Below are 24,122 nucleotides of genomic sequence, written 5' to 3'. Positions count from 1 at the left end.
TGCTGCTGGTATTAACACATCGTTAATACTAGCATCTAGCATCCTCAACAGAAGAATTTGAGCACAATCATGCAGAATATGCTGCTGAATTAAGGCTGATTCTCACTATACCTTCCGTATCAGCTACCTTCCGTTTACTTAAAATATTATATCATGCAATCCTTTCTGTTTCCCTTCCATATTATTTCCTTCCCTATATTGTTTTGGCGGAAGGACTGAGGCGTATCATGATTTGGTTTAGGATATCACAAGGTTTAGCCAATAAGGCTGACGAATTATCCGTTTTTGGTTTGCAAAATGGTTATGAAGTGATCTGTATCAGAGAACACTGATGTCGTGAAGAAATTTTTAATTATGTAACTATAAGTGAATATAAGCTGGTTTCGGCATTTAGCAGAGACAATCGTGTGCATGGTGGTGTGTGTATTTTTGTCCGCGAAAATGTAGAATGCAGGATGGTGGACACAGGAGGTTACTGTAAAGAGTTTGATGCCGAATTTTGTGCCATAGAGGTTTCTCAGGGTAAGATTTTGATTTTAACTTTATATAGATCTTGCGATGGTAATATTGACACTTTTTTGCAATTATTGGAGGGGTTGCTTCACAAGTATTATCACCAATATAACCAGATAATAATTCTGGGAGACTTTAACATAAACTTTTTAGGCGCCTTAGCCGCCCTTCTTGGGCTAATTTCGATTTTTGATGCCTTTGACATGAAAGCTACTATATCGGATTTTACGAGAGTTACTGACAAGTCAGCAAGTTGCATAGATAACATAGTAACAAATTTAGATCACTCTTTGTTTATGTGTGGTGTGGTCGATCCAAAGACATTATAAATATAGACCGAACATCTCATTCATAAATACTCGTTGGTAGTGTATCAAACAAAGACATTATAAATATAGACCGAACATCTCATTCATAAATACTCGTTGGTAGTGTATCAAACATTCCAATGTGTCAAACAAGGACAGAAGAGACAGAGAAGTCTAAAATTTCCGACCCCGGCAACTAGGCGCATATGGATTGTTCTAATGGCCAGTGGCGTATCGTTTTTTAGAACGAATTTAATTAGTAAAGTAAAAGTAAAGTAATTAGTAAAATGTTTACTCCATATTAATATACTACATTAACACTTTTTCGTCAGGTAAGTTTTATTATAAGGTCTAATATAATAATATAATTAATATCCCACATATACTTATGATGAAACATTAGTAGGTAGTTTTCGAAAATCACTCCAACGTCGATTTTCAATTTAAACTTTCAGTTAATTCTATATAAACTTTCAGTTACTTTTGAATATTTACAGGGTGACTCAGGCTTCCGAAACAGTTCTATATTAGGTTTGTGGTTGGTGACTTTTCTTTCAATTTTTTTTTCAGAATATGGAGGCAATGGTAAAGCACATTTTAGACATTTTTGTAAACATAGGTGGCCGGAACATATTTTCAAACTAAAGTTGTAGATTTGCCATTAAATTTCCATTCCAGAAATACCTAGGGTTGCCACCTGTCCTTTTTTGAAAAGGACAGTCCTTTTTTGGACTAACTTGTCCTTTTGACTTTTTTTGACTAAAAAGTCATTTTTATTACGTATTTTCCTGAGAAAATTACCTATAGCAAACAGAAATATTATTTTCGTCCAAATTTAATTAGATATGTTATAAAACTTATAAATAAATTTTTCTTGTTTAGAATAGGCAACATTATTTAGAACTTCCGTTTAATCTCAAATGATAATTTAGGTTTTAGTTTTACCTTTTTGATCTTAAAAAGAACTTTTTAAAATTAGTAATTAGTAACAATTTAGTTAGTTCGCAATCGATAGCTTCCTGTAAAGTACTGTGTAATAGTTGTTTAATCTTGTATTATTAATAACTTCCTATACCTAAAATCAATATTTAATAAGAAAATTGTGTGTTTTTTGAAAATATAAGACAAGATTTGACTTTCGGTCTTCTTCTTGTATTATGATGGCTCTGATACGAGGCAATTACCTTTTAGTCTCTCAATAGAAGGCATTTATCATTAAAAGTATCAAATCTGTGTGCTACAGTATGGGATTTCTGTCGCATAATAATGAATATTACGTTTATTTACAAATCCATTACTTTTAAAGATAGCTTCATCTTCATCAGACAATCAAATTTTAGTTAAATGTCTCAATCTTCATGAACTGTATTAAGCATATGTATTGCGGTTTGAATCACCCCGAGAATCACCCTGTATGTTGACAAAAATATTTTGAAAATGTGCGTTACAATGGCCCCCATCTTTTGTAAAAAATTGAAATAAAAATTACAAACCAAAAACGTAATAGGTAAAAAAGCTTTTTGGAGGCCTGGGTCACTCTGTATATAGGTATGTATAAAACTAGTAGCCTAAGAATTATTTACAGTTCGTCCCATTCTAAAAAAAGGTAAACACACCGTACAAATAACTCTAGGAAGAGGTATTTGTACGGTGGTAAAAAATTGTTTAAACGAGGCCGAAGGGGCAGATATAATAATGCAATAAAATGTAAAAAAGGGCGGGTAAACACCTTTGTTTATTTGTTGAGCAAAATTCCCTTAGAATATCGTATATAATGACCAAAATATGACGCAATTTTAAGAAAAAAAATATCACTTTCTGGCTTATAATAAAGTTTCAAATGCAACGTTTATATTCACAATTGTTATGATCTACAACAGTTAAGTAGTAATTGAGACGAATTATAATTCAATTACCGGCTACTACGTTCTTGTTTTAATAGCTCAAAATTCAACAAATATAATTAGAAATTATTTTAATTGTGAGAGGCTCCCTTGTGGCGGAAACAATACCTACCTGTGAAAAGACAAATTCGGGTAATTTGAGCTTATTTTTCCACACATTTGACACTGTCGTACCATATTGAAAATTCGCACATTCAAAAGTACGTTAAACAAAAGCAAAAACTACTGAAAAACACAGAAAAGTTCACTTCGGACTTGATTCCGACTTCAAACACACCGTAAGCTAAATGTAGTACGCTATAACGGACCAAGGGCCGTCGCGAGGGGTGGTGGGGCAGTCGGCTCATTTCATTCTGGAAGACTAGCAGCGACGTTGCCAATAGTTCTAGACGTTTCAGCACATTAAACAGTAAACATGTCCTTTAATAGTAACGCATATATCATCTGGTTAATAACATATTATTACGCATGCTTCTTTAAAAATAAACTATTAATTTAATTAAGAAATTGAGATTTATTGATATCCGGTAAAGGTTTTAAAGTCACCTTTTCTGCAAATCAAACTAAGTAGATAGGCGCAAATTTGAGATGTGGCAATGTCGCCTTCTCTATCTCAGTTGGTTTTTACAGTACGTAGTCAACCTCCGATTGTTTGATCGGGTTAAAATGCAAAATGTGATATCTGTCCTTCCTAAATCTATGGGTCGATCCCTGTTTATCTGATCATTTTGGCCAGTTCATTAAGATAAAGACTAATTTCAGCAAGAAGAGGGGTACGTTGAAGGTTAGAAAAATAAATAATAAAACTGTTGTAGCTATGAATGAGAGTCTTTGCGCTAAGTGACTAAGTTTTATGATACGAAAAATGTGGAATACTTGTCTACATTTTTAGTTTCCAATTGCCAAGAACTAATCAATAAACATTTCTCTTTTAAAGATGTTCGAACTGATAAACCATTAACTCACTGGTTTACAAACGAACTAAAAATGGAAAGGGATAAAATGAACACCGTATAATTTATAAGTGATGTTACAGGTAATACTGACTACAGAGATATTTATGAAATACTGCATAGGAACTATAAAAATTCCATAGCCAGTGCTAAAAAACGGGCGTATAGTAACTACATCGATGGCTCCAAAAACAAAGTAAAATCCGTATGGAATGTAATAAACCATGAAAGAAAAAGTAAGAAAACCTGTGGTAAATACTTCTGGGTTATCAGCAGATGAATTTAACGATCATTTCGTATCCATTGCAAATAATATACTCCAACACCTTTCCGTTGATGTTGATTTACAACAAAGACTTATTGTCTCCATTCCACTTACATCTAAATCTTTTGTTTTTTGCCTATTGTTGAAATGAATGTTCAACATGCAATACATTCTCTAAAAAAGTCGGCCTGTTACGATGTATACGACATGAACAGTATAATACTGGATCATATTTCCGCCATATTGATTAAATCACTAACATACATTTTTAATCTCTGTGTTAGCCAGGGCATTTTTCCAAACTGTTTTAAATTATCTAGAGTCGTGCCTACATACATACATACAGCCGTTACTCGCTGACGAGTATTCGACACACATAAAGAAAATGGTCACGCAAGGCGTTTTCTTTCATGAGCTTTTCTGTGACTGAAAAGCCCGATACGTGATGTTATCTGCCTACCGCACTCCGGACATTCAAAAATCTCATTGCTTTGTTGCCTCTCTACTTTTTGGTTGCCGCTGTTAACTGAGTTTACCACCCTTCTCCATTGAGTTCTATTGTGAGCTGCTTTTTCCCACTCATTCTGCATGTTAATTCCCTTTAAATTTTCGTGGAAAATGTCCTTGTATCTTTTCAGTTGTCCACCCGGCCTCCTCTTACCGTCCACAAGCTCACCGTAAAGCAGAGATTTTGGTATGCGGTTTTCTTGCATTCTGCATACGTGACCAGAGTCGTGCCTATTTTCAAGACGGGCGATGTTAATTGCTCTAGCGACTATCGGCCAATATCAATCGTACCAGTGTTTGGAAAGCTTTTTGAAGTTATTATAAAGAACAGACTTGTTCAATATTTTGAGCGCAACAGTTTGCTTGACGTGGCTCAGTATGGATTCCGCGAAGGAAAATCGACAATTCAGGCTGTAGTCAAGATTGTGCAGGACATAGTCGAGGGCCTTGAGGCTGGTGAACAGGTCGAACTAGTCTTGTGCGATTTATCTAAGGCCTATCTAAGGCCAATCAAGACAAGATCAAGAAGTAGTCAAGAAAATGACGACCCCTATGCTCGTTTTTTGTACAGCGGTGAGTGTATATGTTGTTGGTTATGGCACTAGGACATTTTACAAATAAAACATAACAAACCGATTGTTTGGCACATTATTTACTTCAAGTTTCATTAAGTGGTAAATATATTTTTCCTATATTAACCAAATTTAATTCTTTAAAGCGTACCACACACATATATAAAGACATATCTTTGTCGCGCACATAAATATTTATAGCGTCTTCATTAGGGTCCTTAAATTTCAGAAGAAAAAAATATATCCTGACAATATTATGGCCAATTTATACCACTGCCATGTAACCTGTTTTGAAGGAAAAATTACGAGCCGGGACGTGACGCCAATTTCTGCGATTAGGTCCCAATAAATTCATGCAAATTAGTTGGCGGTCATCTCTTCCATATCTTTTATGGCGTCGATAAATTCCCATTTGCATTAATAGACGTGTAAATTAAGACGAAATATAGTCATCGTAAATCGACAGATACAGATTAATATTTTTCCGTACTTATAGCTCGTATATTATGGGCGAATGTAACTTGCATTATATGCAGATGTTTCGAATATTTCAACATAAAGATTTTAATGTTTTCTAGGCGAATTAAGTGGTTTGGAAAATTGCCAATTTTGGAATCGTTGAGTCTATCACAAGTCATAATTTGTTTCATAGGCCATTTTCATGTTCTTCTAGGGGCCAATCGACACGGGACTGTAACAACGTCCTAAGAATCTTACAAATTAATGTCGAAGGAATCAGCAGAGCTAAAAGCGACTATCTGATTAAACTTGCCAATGACAATCTTGCGGATATTCTGTTGCTACAGGAGACTCATTGTGATAATGGTGATCAGCTCTCTTCCAGGTGTAAGTTGTCGGGATTCACTCTCGTGGCTGCAACATTTCATCAGCATTACGGCACTGCAACATATGCTAAAAACAATATTGATAGTGTCTGTAAAATAGACGTCCACTCCAGCTCAACAATGTACTCCACTAAAATCAAAATTGGAGAAACCGAAGTTATTAATATATATAAACCACCGGCACAGCCCTGGATTAATGAAATCTCCATCATGAATATATCGCATCCAGCTGTAGTAATGGGTGACTTCAACAGTCACAGCGTTGCATGGCGTTACAGTGACACAGATGTCAATGGCGATAAGGTAACAGATTGGACGGAGGCAGAAAACTTGTTTCTGGTGCATGATGCTAAGGAGAGAGGTACCTTTCATTTGGTTAGGTAGGATAGGGATTATAACCCCGACTTGTGCTTTGTATCAAAAGACCAAAGAGGCACACCGTTACTCTGTACTAGAAAGGTATTAGAAGATATTCCCCGGAGTCAACACCGCCCTGTGTTTCTCTGTGTGGTTCTGCAATTTCCAATTATTCGATCTGTTCCTAAACCTCGCTGGAATTTTTCCAAAGCGGACTGAAAGGGTTTCACACTAGAGCTAGATCATAACATTAAATGGATCCCTCCAGTCTCGCAGAACTATCCCAGATTTGTTGGTTTGATTAATAGCATAGCAAAAAATATATTCCGAGAGGATACAGGAAAGATTATATTCCGGGCTGGAGCACCAAATGTTGTGAACTTTTCGAAGATTATAACAACAATCACGACCCAGAAGTTGCAGACGAATTGTTGGAATGCTTAGATACTGCAAGAAGAGAGAAATGGCATAACTTGGTAGAACGTATGGATTTCCAACACTCTAGCAGAAGGGCTTGGTCCCTTCTTGGCAGATTGAATTCTGGCCCACAACTAACATCCACACCTGATTGTCCTATAAACCCAAACAAGGTCGCGCATAGAAAAGTTGAGCTTACTAGAAGACCCGCTAATATCAACAAGGAGCACACAAAGCATATCAAAAACCAGCTCTATGCAAACAAGGCTACATTAAACAAGAACAGTGAATTCTCCATACCTTTTACAGCTGAAGATACCCTTCTGGCTTTGAAGGAACCCTTCTGGCATTGAAGTCTGGGAAGGGAGCGGGTCTGGATGGGATATTCCCTGAATTCGTTATGCACTGCGACCCTGCTACAGTCAAGTGGATTACTAAATTCTTCAATGATATATTAGAATCCGGGAATTTACCTAAAGCCTTCAAGAAGACTAAGATCGTGGCCATATTGAAACCGGGTAAAACAGGAAAACTAGCCGCTGACTATAGGCCCATCGCGCTGCTGAGTGTGTGCTATAAAATACTCGAAAGGTTAATCCTTAATCGTATTTCAGAGGGAGTAAATGAGCATGTCCCCATCGAACAAGCTGGCTTTAGAAAGAACAGAAGCTGTTGCGACCAAGTCCTCTCGCTCACTATGCATATCGAGAAGGCTTTCCAAGCCCGTCTCAAAACTATCACAGTTTTCGTTGACCTGACTTCGGCTTATGATACGGTCTGGAGAGATGGAATGGTATCAAAGTTCATTAAAATCTTCCCTTGCAAAAAGTTGGCCAATTTAATAAACAACATGCTCTCGGACAGAAATATCCAAGTGCATTTGAAGGGAGAAAAAAGTCGCACTTACAACATCAACAATGGTCTCCCGCAAGGCTCTGTACTTGCCCCTGTTCTTTTTAATATCTATACCGCCGACCTCCCTGCTACAGTCTCCAAAAAAATTATATACGCAGATGACATTCCACTTTCCTGCCAAACAACTGATTTCACTAGAGGCGAAAATATCAGATGAGAGGTTAAATGACTACTTTCGTAAGTGGAGGCTTCGCCCAAACATTGCTAAGACTGAGGTTTCGTGCTTTCATCTTCACAACTTACAAGCCAAGTATGTACCGCAAGTCAAATTTGGGGATCAACTGGTAAAATACAACTCTTACCCAAAAAACTTAGGAGTCACATTGGATCGGTCTCTCACGTTCAAGCCACACCTCACCAAGACGGCTGCAAAAATAAATACTAGAAATAATATACTGCACAAGATCGCAGGTAGCAGCTGGGGAGCAAACATCAATGGCCCTCACATATTCGGTGGCAGAATATTGCTGCCCTATCTGGATAAATAACAATCATATTCATGTTATTGATACTCGTCTTAACAGCGCGATGAGAATTATAACGGGCACTATCAGAAACACTCCGATCCAGTGGCTCCTTGTATTATCAAACATTACTCCCCCTCATCTGAGAAGACAGGCGGCCCTAGTCAGAGAGTGGAAAAAGTGCACCAGCAATGTTCATCTGCCCATCCATGATGATTGCGAAAATTTCTTGAATCGCCTGAAATCCAGAAAACCGCCATGGGTATTAGGGCAGCAGCTACTAAATTCCAACTTTCGGGTTGAAGACTGCTGGCGAGATGAATGGTCACAAAATAATCCTGACCTTCATCACTTGATAACTGACCCAGTACTCTGCCCTCCCGGATTCAATTTGCCAAGAAAAACGTGGACAACACTCAATCGGTTTAGAACTAACCATGGCGGAGCCCGCTTCTGGACACACAAATGAGAACTAACCTATCCCTGTGCCCTGCATTAGCTTAGGCACGTCCCTGACACTAGACGACTAAAACTGAGATCGCGAGGTGGCTTTATCCTGACGAAAGTTCAAACTCTCGAAACTTTCGTGTAGTATCGGGGGCGGTCGTGCGGAGCCGATTGTAAGAGATGGCTTTTTCCTGACGAAAGTTCAAACTAACGAAACTTTCGTGTAGTATCGGGTGCGGTCGTGCGGAGTCGACTGTAAACTGTCTTAACTCCTCCTCCTTTCTTCGTTTAGGTTATGTCTAGGCCGAAACAGAATAAAGACCTGTTCTTCTTTCAAATTTTTGGGCAAATAACCAAAAAATTTGACGTTTATCCCTAGATCATATATAAAAATACATTTTTAAGATATTTGTATATAAATTATATATAATTTAGACATTTATCATGTGACCAGCAGATTTTATTCAAATATTAAATTAATTTTTAATAGCATTATGTAATATTTAATATCTTTAATTAATAAATATTTTTTAACAATGAATAATTTTGAATGTAACATTGATTTTTGATTTGGTGCTGGTTGATTTATGATGTTTTCATACTGTTTTCCCTGAAAAGAAATTAATATTTTTGAATTAATTTTCAGCGGAGGGCTTTAGTAAAAAATTCGAACCTTAGTAACTGTTTTCTTTTTGCCAAAAAGGTAGATATTTTTTTATGTTAGAAGTTAGAACTTAATTGGGCTATGGGCATCAAAATAAACATGTGAATATCTTGACTTGGTGTTCGTTGTCTACTTTAAGTGGTACTGAACTTATTAAAATAAACGTTGTTTTCTACATTTCTGTTTTATTTCAATAACGTGAAGAGTTTGGTTTGAATACTGGTCCTACACCAGTATAATAACAAAGATATCTAAATTTTAGCCAAACACACACTGACCATTTTATAATCTGATTTGGTTGATTTATGATTGAATTGCAGGAATTGTATCACCTTCAACAAAATCAGCTAAGAAGTATTTAAAATATTAAGACAAAACCTTAGAGAGAAAAAATAAAAGGGAAAACCGATTTTTAAAAGAATTTAATATATTCCAAAAAAAATATTTTAACGCCACATGATGTAACACAAAAAGTAGGTAAAGATCAGTTATAAAAAAACTTTAGAAATTTATACAGTATCCTTTAAGCTAGGCTCACGTTTTTCTGCAGAAATAAGTATTTCAATTCAACACATTCACTATCACAATATAACTACACTCAACTATACCAACTGGTTAAGCTCCGCATTATAAATATTCTTCACCCGGTCCTATTTTCAAAGTGAAGTAATGTAATTTTGATCCTGATTTATAAACAATATTGTTTCAATAAAACTTTTGCTTTTAATTTTCCTGTCATGCTGGTAATTCCTTTGGATTTGTATTAACATTTTCAAGGTTAGAGTTCAGTATAGTTTGATGTTGAAACCCTTTTTAACACAATCTCAGCTTCAGGTTTACATACTATTCATACGCTGTAGATTTTTGACCTAAAAGAATCACTAAATACGGAAAAACTATGGGGAAAAAGTTTTATCATAAGCCTTACTTTTGCTTTGATAAGGATATGGCCTGCAACTTCGAGGCTTCCATATTCACTAACAAAATCTTGCTTTAAAATATTTGAACACACGCCTCTTATTTCCTTTTAATTTCTGGAAGTTTGTAAGAATTCATGGTGAACACTACTAATAATTCCCGTGTTTCTTATATCTTTGAAAACTCCACTGGGCAGTCTGGGCTAGCATTTAAAATAAATATCAAAACTAAGGGCTTCTATGTTCTATGTTATTCACAAGTTAAATTTTTGGTTTGTACCGATTCCGCATTTCTAGCAAGATAACTTTACATTTTAAAGTATTTTAAGTGTATATTTCCACCAAAAACAAATTGCCTTGACTTTTGTTTACAATTTAAAATACAAATAGCGAGGGGAGGGAGGTGGCTTTATCCTGACGAAAGTTCAAACTGTCGAAACTTTCGTGTAGTATCGGGGGCTGTCGTGCGGAGCCGACTGTAAACCGCCTAAGCTCCTCCTCCTTTCTTCGTTTAGAATATGTCTAGGCCGAAACAGAATAAAAACGTGTTCTTCTTTCAAATTTTTGGGCAAATAGACAAAAATTTGACGTTTATCCCTAGATCATATATATATAGAAATACATTTTTAAGATATTTGTATATAAATTATATATGATCTAGAAATTTATCATGTGAGCAGATTTTATTCAAATATTAAATTAATTTTTAATAGCATTATGTAATAGTTAATATCTTTTATAGGTAATTACCCTTTGATGTAAATATTTTTTAACAATGAATGATTTTGAATGTAACATTGATTTTTGATTTAGTGCTGGTTGATTTATGATGTTTTCATAATGTTTTCCGTCAAAAGAAATTTATATTTATGAATTAGTTTTCAGCGGAGGGCTTTAGTAAAAAATTCGAACCTTAGTAACCGTTTTCTTTTTGCCAAAAAGGTAGATATTTTTTTTATGTTAGAAGTTATAACTTAATTGGGCATTGGGCATCAAAATAAACATGTGAATATCTTGACTTGGTGTTTGTTGTCTACTTTAAGTGGTACTGGTTTTATTAAAATAAACGTTGTTTATTTCTTTTTTTTATTTCTATTCTGTTTTATTTCAATAACAAAATACTGGTCCTACACCAGTGTAATAACAAAGACATCTAAATTTTAGCCGAACACACGCTGACCATTTTATAATCTGATTTGGTCGATTTATGATAGAATTGCAGGAATTGTATCACCTTCAATGAAATCAGCTAAGAGGTATTTAAAATATTAAGACAAAATCTTAGAGGGAAAAAATAAAAGGCAAAACCGATTTTTAAAACAATTTAATATATTCCACATAATATAGCGTTATTCCACATAACGCCACATGATGTAACACAAAAAGTAGGTAAACATCAGTTATAAAAAAAACATTAGAAATGTATACAGTATCCTTTAAGCTAGGCTCACGTTTTTCTGCAGAAATAAGTATTTCAATTCAACACATTCACTATCACAATAACTACACTAACTATATCAACTGGTTAAGCTCCGCATTGATTTTGAATGTAACATTGATTTTGATTTAGTGCTGGTTTGGCAGATTAAGATTTATGATGTTTTCATAATGTTTTCCGTCAAAAGAAATTTATATTTATGAATTAGTTTTCAGCGGAAGGCTTTAGTAAAAAATTCGAACCTTAGTAACCGTTTTCTTTTTGCCAAAAAGGTAGATATTTTTTTATGTTAGAAGTTATAACTTAATTGGGCATTGGGCATCAAAATAAACATGTGAATATCTTGACTTGGTGTTTGTTGTCTACTTTAAGTGGTACTGAATTTATTAAAATAAACGTTGTTTTCTACATTTCTGTTTTATTTCAATAACAAAATACTGGTCCTACACTAGTGTAATAACAAAGACATCTAAATTTTAGCCGAACACACGCTGACCATTTTATAATCTGATTTGGTCGATTTATGATAGAATTGCAGGAATTGTATCACCTTCACGAAATCAGCTAAGAAGTATTTAAAATATTAAGACAAAACCTTAGAGGGAAAAAATAAAAGGCAAACCCGATTTTTAAAAGAATTTAATATATTCCAAAAAAAATATTTTAACGCCACATGATGTAACACAAAAAGTAGGCAAACATCACTTATAAAAAAAACATTAGAAATTTATACAGTATCCTTTAAGCTAGGCTCACGTTTTTCTGCAGAAATAAGTATTTCAATTCAACACATTCACTATCACAATAACTACACTAACTATATCAACTGGTTAAGCTCCGCATTATGAATATTCTTCACCCGGTCCTATTTTCAAAGTGAAATAATGTAATTTTGATCCTGATTTATAAACAATATTATTTCAATGAAACTTTTGCTTTTAATTTTCCTGTCATGCTGGTAATTGCTTTGGATTTGTATTAACATTTTCAGGGTTAGAGTTCAGTATAGTTTGTATTATCAAACATTACTCCCCCTCATCTGAGAAGACAGGCGGCCCTAGTCAGAGAGTGGAAAAAGTGCACCAGCAATGTTCATCTGCCCATCCATGATGATTGCGAAAATTTCTTGAATCGCCTGAAATCCAGAAAACCGCCATGGGTATTAGGGCAGCAGCTACTAAATTCCAACTTCGGGTTGAAGACTGCTGGCGAGATGAATGGTCACAAAATAATCCTGACCTTCATCACTTGATAACTGACCCAGTACTCTACCCTCCCGGATTCAATTTGCCAAGAAAAACGTGGACAACACTCAATCGGTTTAGAACTAACCATGGCGGAACCCGCTTCTGGACACACAAATGAGGACTAACCGACAGCCCTAACTGCGATTGCGGACATTTTGAACATACACCTTTTCATATCGCAACAGAATGCCCATTAACAAAGGTGCAGTTCTCTTTAAATCGTCTTCATGAGGCTGATCTGGATGCTATAGAATGGATCGCAGAGCTAAATCTTGTAGTGTAAATTTATAGTTGTTCGTTTTTACTGTAACATTGTGATATGTCTCTTAAACATCTGATTGTTGATTTTTGAATTGTTTGTATTGTTGTATTGATTTCTTTTCTTTTTGATTTCTTGATATCATGTGTACTCTTAATACACCATACGAAATATATATTTCATTCATTCATTGATGTAAGAGTTGATCTGAAATAAAAAAAAATAGGCAGTTTTCTATTTTATCAATCAAGCCACTACAGGTTGTTTTTTATATAAACTCATGATAATAATATGAAGTAAAATACAAGTCGTCTATCGTCTGCGATAATGAAGAACGATCTTAGAGAGATCTTGAGAGATCTTAAGAGGTCTTAAGAAGAATATCTATATCTTCTACCACTGAAAATTTACACTATTTACTTTAATGTAAGAAATTAGATGATTCATTCATAGCCAGTATAGGTTGGTTTTACGAACCAATAACGTCCCTAAAATCTCTCTCTGAAATTCAGCCCAGAATTAGCAGCGCCTCAAGAGCATTCTAGATATTAAAAGGCAGGGTTTTCTACAATCATGACTTGAATACAAAAACGAAACTTGCAATGTCCCCACCATGTAATATGTAAGCAAAACATGGGTGCATGCTCTACCGCTGGTATATGAACGCATTAAACAAGTTGCAACAGAGACACATTTTTTCCATAACAAGGGGCAGGGGACTCCTCCGCAGGGGAAACACTGCGACCTATGAGACCTATTACTGTGTTTGTCCCTTTTCTATATCTGCACCCATTCTCCTATCCCTGTGCCCTGCATTAGCTTAGGCACGTCCTTGACAGTAGACGACTAAAACTCACCACAACCTCGGAAGCATTCGGATCCTACACCGAGAGTTCGGTTTTGTTCGGCGAAAAGAGCTTTGCGGGAATTTTGAACATAATGAATAATAATAAATGGCTAACAGTAGTTGACTGTTTTGGTTGTTCATTTTGTTTTTTATAGTTTTTAGACTATTTTCAGAAATACGGCTATATTTAAAAACTGATCAGCATTCGTATATTTTTAAAACAGACAAATATCATTAAAGTAACGGAATGGAATTTGTTATTATTTGCTCATTTTAAAGAAGGAAGGTGATTAATGTATCTGGCTGATATTTGGTAATATGCCTATATTGTCTACATCAAGTGATTTTAGTCAAAGTTGCATTGATTATTGGTGTAGGTAAATTAAAAATTGTTTCATTTGCAGATTGCATGATCACTATCTAATTTGATGCATAAGTGAGAACCATAGCTTTACTTGGAGAGAGCTCATTATTCTCGAATTCTACTCTAGTTATTATCATTATGTCCTATATATGAATGAAGACCGGTTAGAAACATTTGTAATACAGTACAGGGCAGAGAAATATTATGTTCCGAATCAAGTTGGAAGTCTTTTAAAATATCGGTCCTTGAATTGAATCACATTTTCATGGGGGAAATAAACGTTTTGTTTGAAAATTTGTTAGCTTAATTACTGTAACATATTAGAAATAAAAAGACAAATTTATAGAGTTCTAATTTTATTAGATGTTGCAGTTTCGATTATGGCCTATATGAAGAAACTGCAAGAAACTCATGGGTGTTCTATATCAAGAAAATACAATAATTACAACAATAAAATACAATAATTTTAACAATAAACAATACCACATTGTACAGGTAGTATGTAGTACAAAATAAATATAAAACCCTTAACCACCAGTCAATACATATTTACTTAACTAAGACCAAAAACAAAATAAATAAAGCCTTAAACCAATAACCTCTTTCACTTTGTTCGGAGTAATTCTTACTTATCCATTTTCCTTTTATGGCTCATTATATGGTCTTTTTATTGAACTACTGGCCTTCTCTGTTCATTTAGAACAATTGCTGATGTATCCTAAAAATAAAAAGGGACTATTTGGCATAGTGCTTTTTTTTTCATTTATATTTTACCTACCTGGCTGATTTACTATGATTACAATAATAATTGTAAGTTTTTTTCCACATAGACATAATATTTTCTTGACTTGGCGAATGCATAATCATTTATCTTAATCTTCTGTTTTTCGTACCACAGTTTATAACTTTCCTTTGTAGGCTTTGTAGCAAAGTCATAGGCAAAGTTATGCGTTTCCATTCCCAATTTTACTTCATGGTGTTTACGTTCAAATGTTGTTACAATATACTGCAACTTCCAGAAACTATACAGACTACCATATTTAGAGTAAACAGAGAAAGTGCTTTTAGTATTTTTTGTATTATTTAAAAATACAGGAATGCTGATGAATTTTTAACTTTGTTTTTAAATAGAGCCATATTTACTCTGATATTTATAAAAGTGCCGTTGTTTACAAAGTCCATTCTAAAATTCAGCTGAATATTTTGTCCTTAGAGAAGAAAAGAGAGACTCTCTTTCCTTGTCTAGGGTACTGTGAGTTTTAGTGTCGTCTCTTGACAGTATGGGAGCATAGTTCTTCCCTTTAGCATTCCCAAATAAAAAGTGTCGCTTACGATCCAGAGCAGTGACATATTATGTGCTCCGCTGTTTCAGGATATTTATCTCAGAGTCTGCAGCAAAAACTAGTAGTGGGAACTATCGAATGAATACTATCGAAACATTCGATAGTTGCAATTCATTCGAATAATTCGATAGCTAGTAAAAAAACATTCGTAGAATAGATGCGTCATCTGCCTTGAAATATGGTATTCTAGTAATTCGGCAGCAAAAACCATTCATTTATAAAATTCATTCATTATTCGTGCTAAGCATTAGCAGTTCTTTAGCGGTTTTAGAGCTAGGTCCTTGGATAAAAGCCTTGCTGTGTCTGTGCCCCTGTCTGTTTCTCCAGTGGACATTCTGCTTTTCCCTGATTAACCACCCTGACACCTTAGACAACGGTTAAGAATAAAATGGTTTCATCATGTCTCAAACGGCTCGGTCCTGAAAATATCTAGCTGCGAGAACGTTGAAGTCATGATTACTAAATCCCCCTTAAGGTGGGATGGTCACGTATGCAGGATGCAAAAAAACCGCCTAGCCAAATCTCTTCTTTGGCTTGGCTTGCAGACGGTAAAAGGAAAACTGGTGGACATCTCAAAAAGTACAACGATATTTTGCACGAAAACTCAAAGGGGATAAGCATGCAGAATCAGTAGGAAAGAAAATAAATGGTCAAAAAAAGCACTTGAACGGAGACCCTGGGGAAGATGGAAAAGGGCTACATGGCTAAGATCGTGGAATGGAACGGGAAACAATGATGTCCCACAACATAAACGGAAGAGAAACTCTTAATCGAAAAGCTTGGCGTGGGAACCGGGAAAGCAGCTGAGACTATTCACCGGAAATGAATACAAGTTTTGAATTTTAAAGGGTACCCTCGATTTTTTATTACTTTATTCGATAGAAAATGACACTCTGAATAGAATGACATATCAAATTTTAACTTTTGACATTTTCTCATATATTCAAACTTACGTGCATAGAAATCGGCCCACTGTGAACTTTTGGTTTTAACTGTGTCTTTTAGAATCTATTTATCAGAGCAAGTAAAAAATATGAGCTGTTTCAAAGACAATTTAACATGCATTGTAATTTAATATGAGTATAAATTTATCCAGTGTACTTATCGTTTATATGTATAGCAACGGGTAAACAAATGAAAGGTATTTGTGTTGTGGCGACAATAAGAATAACAAACTTGTCAAATATTGCAATTACTACCTTTGTAATCGAAATTTTCACATTTTTCTTTTATTCTTTGATTAGTTGTGTTTCATTGTTTGATTAGTATTTCAATTTAATGCATCATGCACATCACCGGAAAAAGCCGTCCAAGTAATCGCTTTAATCGAAAATGGACTTAAACAGAGAGCTGTAGCTCGGCAACTACATACGACACGCGGAGCGGTTCGAAGAGTGTGTGAACGATATGAGGAGACTCGATTCTTTCGTAGGCGACCTGGAACTGGTAGAAAGATATATACAACGGATCGTGATGACCGCTTTATTGTATCAACAATGTTAAGAAATCGGCGCCTTAATGCTATTCAGCTGCAGCAACAGCTCCGTGAAACACGAAGAGTGACTATTAGTCAGTGGACAGTAAGACGAAGATTGAAGGAAAGTAATATGACACCCCAAAAACACCCACAATTGGTCCAAAACTTACCCCGGCTCATCGTCAAGCACGCCTGCGTTTTGCACGGGAACATCTGAATTGGACACTAGAACAATGGGAATCTGTTTTATTCTCAGATGAGACCAGGATATGCCTCTATGGTGGCGACCGAAGAAGAAAAGTGTACCGGAGGCCAGGTGAGCGATTCGCAGAATGCTGCATTGAGGAGCAGATTGCTTATGGAGGTGGTTCCTGCATCATCTGGGGTGCAATTTCTATGACTGTGTGAACCGACCCAGTTTTCATCCGTTGGGGCGACCATCGGAGCGGGAGAGGAGGTTTAACCGGTGCTATGTATATTGAGGAGATTTTAGCAGTTCATGTGGTACCTTACGTCAACTATATTGGAAACGAATTCACTTTTATGGAAAATTCCAAGCAACAAAACCCGTGCGTACTATGATGTGCGACCTATGAAATGCGACGTGAGACTGATCGGACTGCCGACTGATTGTATATGCCGTCCATCGTCATCGTCTTTGGGTATCGTTATTATTTTTCATCAAGAGTATTTAGCTATTGGAAAAATGGCCATGTTTCTTGAATGAAGTACTTCCTAGCGTATTTTTGTTATTATCTTAAAACAAAGTAACTTGCACTTGGTTGAATGAAAATAGGTTCGAGAGAAATTTTCGAATTTTTCAAGAGAACAAGTTTTCTTGAGTTAAGAGAGTTTTTCTTCAGGCAAAATATTTTCTTTCACGCTAAAATAAATTCTCTTGTCACTAAATTTTTTTTTCAAGAACGATGACGACTTTGGTTCAAGTCTATCTTTTTTATCAGTATAGACCTGTAAATTAAGACGAACTATATAATCATCTTAAATTGACATAACCAGATTAATACTTTTCGGTATTTATAACTCGTATGAGAGAATGTAACTTGCATTATGTGCAGATGCTTAAATCGTTCATCATTCGGTTTTTGGATGTTTTCTTTTGGCAAAGCGAATTAAGTCGTTTGGGAGACTGCTAATTTTGAAACCGTTCATGCTACACAAAAGCGACTGTAATTTGTCTGATTCACTGATGTAACAATTGAACAGAAACGAAATAGGCGGTTCCTTTCATTGAAGCCAGTGCAAGCTGCTTTTAAGAACCGGGTGTTGCTTCGTCGGACGGGACATAGAAAATCCCTTGTAAATTTTAATGGGGTCAATTATTGGCTTCCCTAATTATTTTAGAGAATAATTCTATTTAGGTTTATCGAAGAGCACTAAAACCCACATTTAAAAGAATAACTTTAGATATTTTTGATTAGCTCGTTTACGAATTATCGCCGATTTCTTTTTAAATATTTCTCCTTTCTTATGGCCCTGTATTTACTTATGAGCACCAGTCAAGGTAAAAGATAACTGTCAAATGAAGTTGTCATTTCAGTAATTTACCTATTTAGTGCTTTATTATTACTAAAAACTCATTCCTACATCGGAAATCTTAAAGATGTATTTATAAATACAAATTAATATGAATTAAAAGTAAAATAAAGTAATCAATTACAAGGTTAATTATAGTATTATTACAATATTCAATAACTTATTAAGTAAGGTACTATTAAATTGTTAGAACTTTAGGATTTAAGAAGATGCTCAAATATTGCTTCATCGACTGCTAGACAATAACCCAGGCGATCATAAAATTCTCTTCTTACATTCGTTAGTTGGTAAACTGAAATTCTATAGCATTCGGCAGAAATAGCATTTTTTAACTCGTCTAGATTTGGGTATTTTTTATCCTTGTATATCCTGTTTTTTAAATGGCCCCAGAGAAAGAAATCATTTGGCGAAATATCAGGAGACCTTGCTGGCCAATTTACTGTATGATTTAGGCCAATAACGTTTCCGTTAAAACTATTGTCTAAATATTCCCGAACAGCCAGGGTACTATGTACCGGGCAGCCATCCATTTGGTACCAAACTTCCTGATTTTCCCTAGCGGCATCATGTAAAGCAGGTAAAATATGACTTTCGAGTAGTTCCAAATAATATTCTGCATTTAAATTTCGCGTAAGAAATAATGGCCCGATAATATTGTGTCCGAATATCCCTGACCAAACATTTATTTTCTGTGGATATTGCGTCCTTGTTTCGACAAACCTGTGTTGGTTTTCTTTGTTCCAATATCGATAATTTGTGAAACATAGGTTTTTTAAAAATTCGCTATCCGTGTTTGCTCTTTTCATCATATCAAAACGAAACGCCTGCCGCCGTATTTCGTCCCCATCTCGTAGCTCTTGGTGCTTTTCATATTTGAAGGAATAGTATTTATGTCGTTTCAAAATTCGAAACGCTGTAGTGTGATCTATTCCTATTTCATCCTCAAGTTTCCTTGTGCTGATCTTTCCATCGTTCTCTTCCACGCACAATAAAACTTCCAAGTCGTTATCATTTCTTGCATCTTTTCTCTGGATATTCCTTGCGATTGTAGATTTTCCAGGTATCGGTCTATTCGGATACAGAGCAGCAAACATGTCCGACACCTTTTGATAACTATTTCCTTGAAAATACCATTTAATCATCAATACTTTTTTTTTCGGTAGTGTAATTCATGGCTAATATTTTCGATATAGGTATGAGTTTTTAATAATAATAATAAAGCACTAAATTGATTTCTGAAATAACAACTTCATTTGACAGTTATCTTTTACCTTGACTCATAAGTAAATACAGGCAGAAAGGAGAAATATTTAAAAAGAAATCGGCGATAACTCGTAAACGGGCTAATCAAAATATCTAAAGTTATTCTTTTGAATGTGGGTTTTAGTGCTCTTCAATAAACCTAAATAGAATTTATTCTCTAAAATAATTAGAAGCCAATAATTGACCCCATTAAAATTTACATGGGATTTCCTATGTCCCGCTCGACTATGTAAACACACCCGGTATAAAGCTTCATTCAGAACCGCGAAATTAGTGGTTTCAATTACACTTTATACTTTTTAGTTTACGATCATTAACAATGTTAAAAAAACACAATTAAAATAATAGAATAGGTATCCTAGCAACAGCTTGCATTAGTCATTGTATCCATAGAGAAAACTCTATATTCAGCTTATAAAACAATCAGCTTTTGATTTCTAACTACAATTTTTCTTGGCGAAAGATAATCAAAGGCCAACAAATTTTGGTCAAATTTAAAATGTTATAATTTTGTTATTATAATTTTATTTTTAATTTTTTAGCAAAATATATATTATTATATCAACTTTAATTCGTAAACTAAGGTTTTTCTAATCTTTAATATTTGGCATATTATACAGGGTTAATCGAGAGGTTGTTTTTTTACCCTAACTTTAAAACACCCTGTGTAATAATTTAGCGTGTCAATTTTTCTAAATTATAATTTTACGGTCAGAACCATGTCTCCTGAGCATTTTGTTTTTTGGATCATGTCAATACATGCTTTGGTTAATTTTTAAGAGCGAAATGAACTGATCACGATCAGTTTGCAATTATTTTTCAATTATCATTACTTTTTGATGTAATTTTTTAATATGACGGGATGGTTTTGGTGACTATTGTCCTAACGTCATATTCCGCTGCATTGGATACTCTATACTAAATAAAAAAAAAGTTAAAAACTAACGATACAGTCCGGATTTTAATAAACAGTAATAACGATAACAGAATTAACGATATTAAAGAAAAAATCTGTAATACTCAAGTATACAAACAGAAAACAAAAATTGTAAAAAATACCCTAATACTTTGTATTGCCTCCCTTGGCTGCTATAACTGCCTGTATACGTCCCTTCATACTATCACTGAGGCTGCATATACCGTGCTGGCAACTGTTACTCTTGGGTCGGTATTTACGTGTGTGTGGAATCGCATAGGAATCTAATTAAGTCGAAGTGAGAGAAATGCGAGTGCTGTTGCGGCGTTGCCTGTACGTCTTTCCCTATCAAGTAAAATAAAATCACGATCGGAAACCGCTTATTTTTAAAAGTTTTTTTTTTCGAAACTAGATAAAATCATTAGAAATGTTTCTAAGCATCTAAAATGGAATTATAAGGATATTTTTAGGGTGTAATTTTTTTTATAACGAGAAAACGTCAGTAATCGCGATAATTTAAATTTTTTAACACATAACACGCCATAACTCAAGAAACGCTTTAGATATTGAAACTTTTTTTTTATTTTGAAGATAGCATTTTTTACAATATGTTTACATAAGAAAAATTCGATAAGGTTGTTTTTTCCTTTCAAAAATTGTAAGCAACCCGTCTATTTACTTTTAGAGCATAGCAATTAGCATAGTAAATTTTTTATTGATTAAGATTTTCACTTACTGTCTACGAAGAAAATACAGCAGAAATATTAAGAAAGTTTTTGAAAAAACTACAATTAATTATTTCTAATAGATTTCGAGATCTCGATTTTTGAATTCAGAGTTCTAATAGCCCGACCACTGTCGAAAACCAACTCAATTCCACTTATTTTTACCAAAAATGCAAATATGTATTTCTAGCTTGCACTTAAAAATTTTCAAGCTATAGGGAAAATTACAACGACTCGTTAATAAATAAACAAATTAAGTATCACGAGACGTAATTAAATCGTGAAGCTGAACGCATGATGTACACCTTTCCCTAGAACTTTAAGTACTGACAGAGGTACTGATTGGGTCGACCGGTCAACTGCGACAAATCTGCTATATCCCCTTCCACGTCTCTTAGCAATGTGCACAGTTTCTCGATTTATTTCATACGTTTGGCAACGTGTTTACTGTTCTCTCTTTGTTCAGTACATTATAAACGCATTGTACTCTTCTTACATACGGAAATCTCGACCCAAGACTAACCTTTGCCAGCCCTTAATATCATATTGCTTTATATTCTTCTTTAAGGACCAAGAAGTGAATTTCATTTAATGAAGCTGGTAAAGCTTCGCGACCTTTAACCCTCCTGCCAAGCATTTCCCAAACGTCGAACATGATAAACAGTTCATAGTGGTTTATAGTTCACAACAATCTTCAAAGCCGCCATCATATTGAAATATAACATATTTCAAAGATCTTATAAAATGTAATGATATTTGAAAAAAATCGCAAATTGTTGGTGGCAAGTTCATTTTGCTCTAAAAAATTAACCAAAGTATGTATTGACATGATCCAAAAAACAAAGTTCAGGAGATATGGTTCTGACCGTAAAATTATAATTTAGAAAAATTGACACGCGAAATTATTGCACAGGGTGTTTTAAAATTAGGGTAAAAAAACAACCCCTGGATTAACCCTGTATAATATGCCAAATACTAAGTTTAATAAAAAAAACTGAGTATACGAATTAAAGTTGATATAGTTATATACAGCTTGCTAAAAAAATCATAAAAATAGAGCTAAAAATAACAAAAATATAACACTTTAAATTTGACTAAAATTTTCTCTGTTGCGTTTTTTTTGCATCTGAGTGTATATAACTCTGGACAGTAAACTTGTCTGGAACAGGCATGTCAAGAACATTACCAGCAAAGCCACAAAGGCTCTCATGATATGCAGAAGACTGGCGGGAAATAGATGGGGCTGCGCCCTTAACATTTTGCGCTGGGTGGATACCACCATAGTAAGACCCATGATTACCTATGGAGCAGTTGCAAAAGATAAAAGACTATCAAAATGTTGATCTAATAATAATTTGACGTTTATACTATTACGTCAAAAGCAACTTTTTGGGCATAATCTAGAGGGCTACTGACAGGGGCGGCTCGTAGCACTGGAAGATGGTGAGGCACATTAGAAAAGAATTTTTATTAGTATGTATATAGGGTGACCATTAGTACGAGGAAGTTCTATATAAAAAAGTACATATCCTAACAAAATATTTTCTTTAAAATTGCAATCGCATTACCATTTTCTGTGTACAGAATTGGGTTCAGCATAAATTCAGCATACATCACACTATTGATTTATTTGAAGCATATACCTATGCGGGATTTCCATGATAATTCATATTTGAAAAATTTCATCTTTTAAAAAGTGGTAAAAACCTGGAGTGAATTTAACTTATTGATATATTATTGCTTAAGTACGTATAATATAGCTACATACCTCGCTATCGGATAAAAGAAGAAATCAGAGAAAAATTCACATTCACAGGGATTTTTTATGGCGCGGCCAATATTGCAATATTATAATACTATATCTCAGTTTTTTTTTAAATGCAATACACACTGTATATTATTTTTAGTATTTTAGATACCCCAGACTTAAAAAGCGCACATTTTTGTATTTAAAATATTTCTAAATTTTTAGCAGTTGCGGAAATAGCCTTATGTAATATAATTCGCAGTATTATACCGTATGATCGAAAAAAAAAAACGGCCTCCAGTTGGCTGGGAAATGACGATCGATGATATTTCCCATATAAAATAACAGCGATCTTCATTTCATAGCCAACGCTGACGCCGTTTTTTCTCGATCATACGGTACCTATTACATAGGGTTATTGCAACAGTAAATTTTTATCAAAGCGACCTCAGGATATTTTCTCTTATATTTTACTCTGTATGGTAAAATTTTGTTTTTCTACCCATCCTATAAAAATAAAACAAAACGAAATCTGTAACAGGTCGCTTTACTTTTTGACTATACACAATTTATCTAGAAATGATTCGAAACACTTTACCTGGGGAAGTCCTCTGATGATGCATGGTCCCTCTAAATCATCATATCAATCAACAATAAGTCACTGCCCACTTTTTAGGTATTTACTTTATATGTACAATAATCAGTAAAAAGAGTAATTAAACATGCAATTCACATTAAAAAACGTAGACAAAACAGTGTAATAACCGGCAGAATTAATTCAAACTCTGATTCAAACTAAGCCAAATTCCCAAATAATGCCATTCTGCATTTTCAGCCTGTCGCCTAAAATCTCTCGGGCTGATCAGGAAGTGATACATATTTTTAACGAACGGC

This window comes from Sitophilus oryzae, unplaced genomic scaffold (genome assembly GCF_002938485.1).
Source record: "Sitophilus oryzae breed Bouriz unplaced genomic scaffold, Soryzae_2.0 scaffold_1177_pilon_pilon, whole genome shotgun sequence".
Classification (NCBI taxonomy): Eukaryota; Metazoa; Arthropoda; class Insecta; order Coleoptera; family Curculionidae; genus Sitophilus; species Sitophilus oryzae.
The sequence above is the reverse complement of the archived record's forward strand: the minus strand, read 5'-3'. Positions refer to the sequence as shown.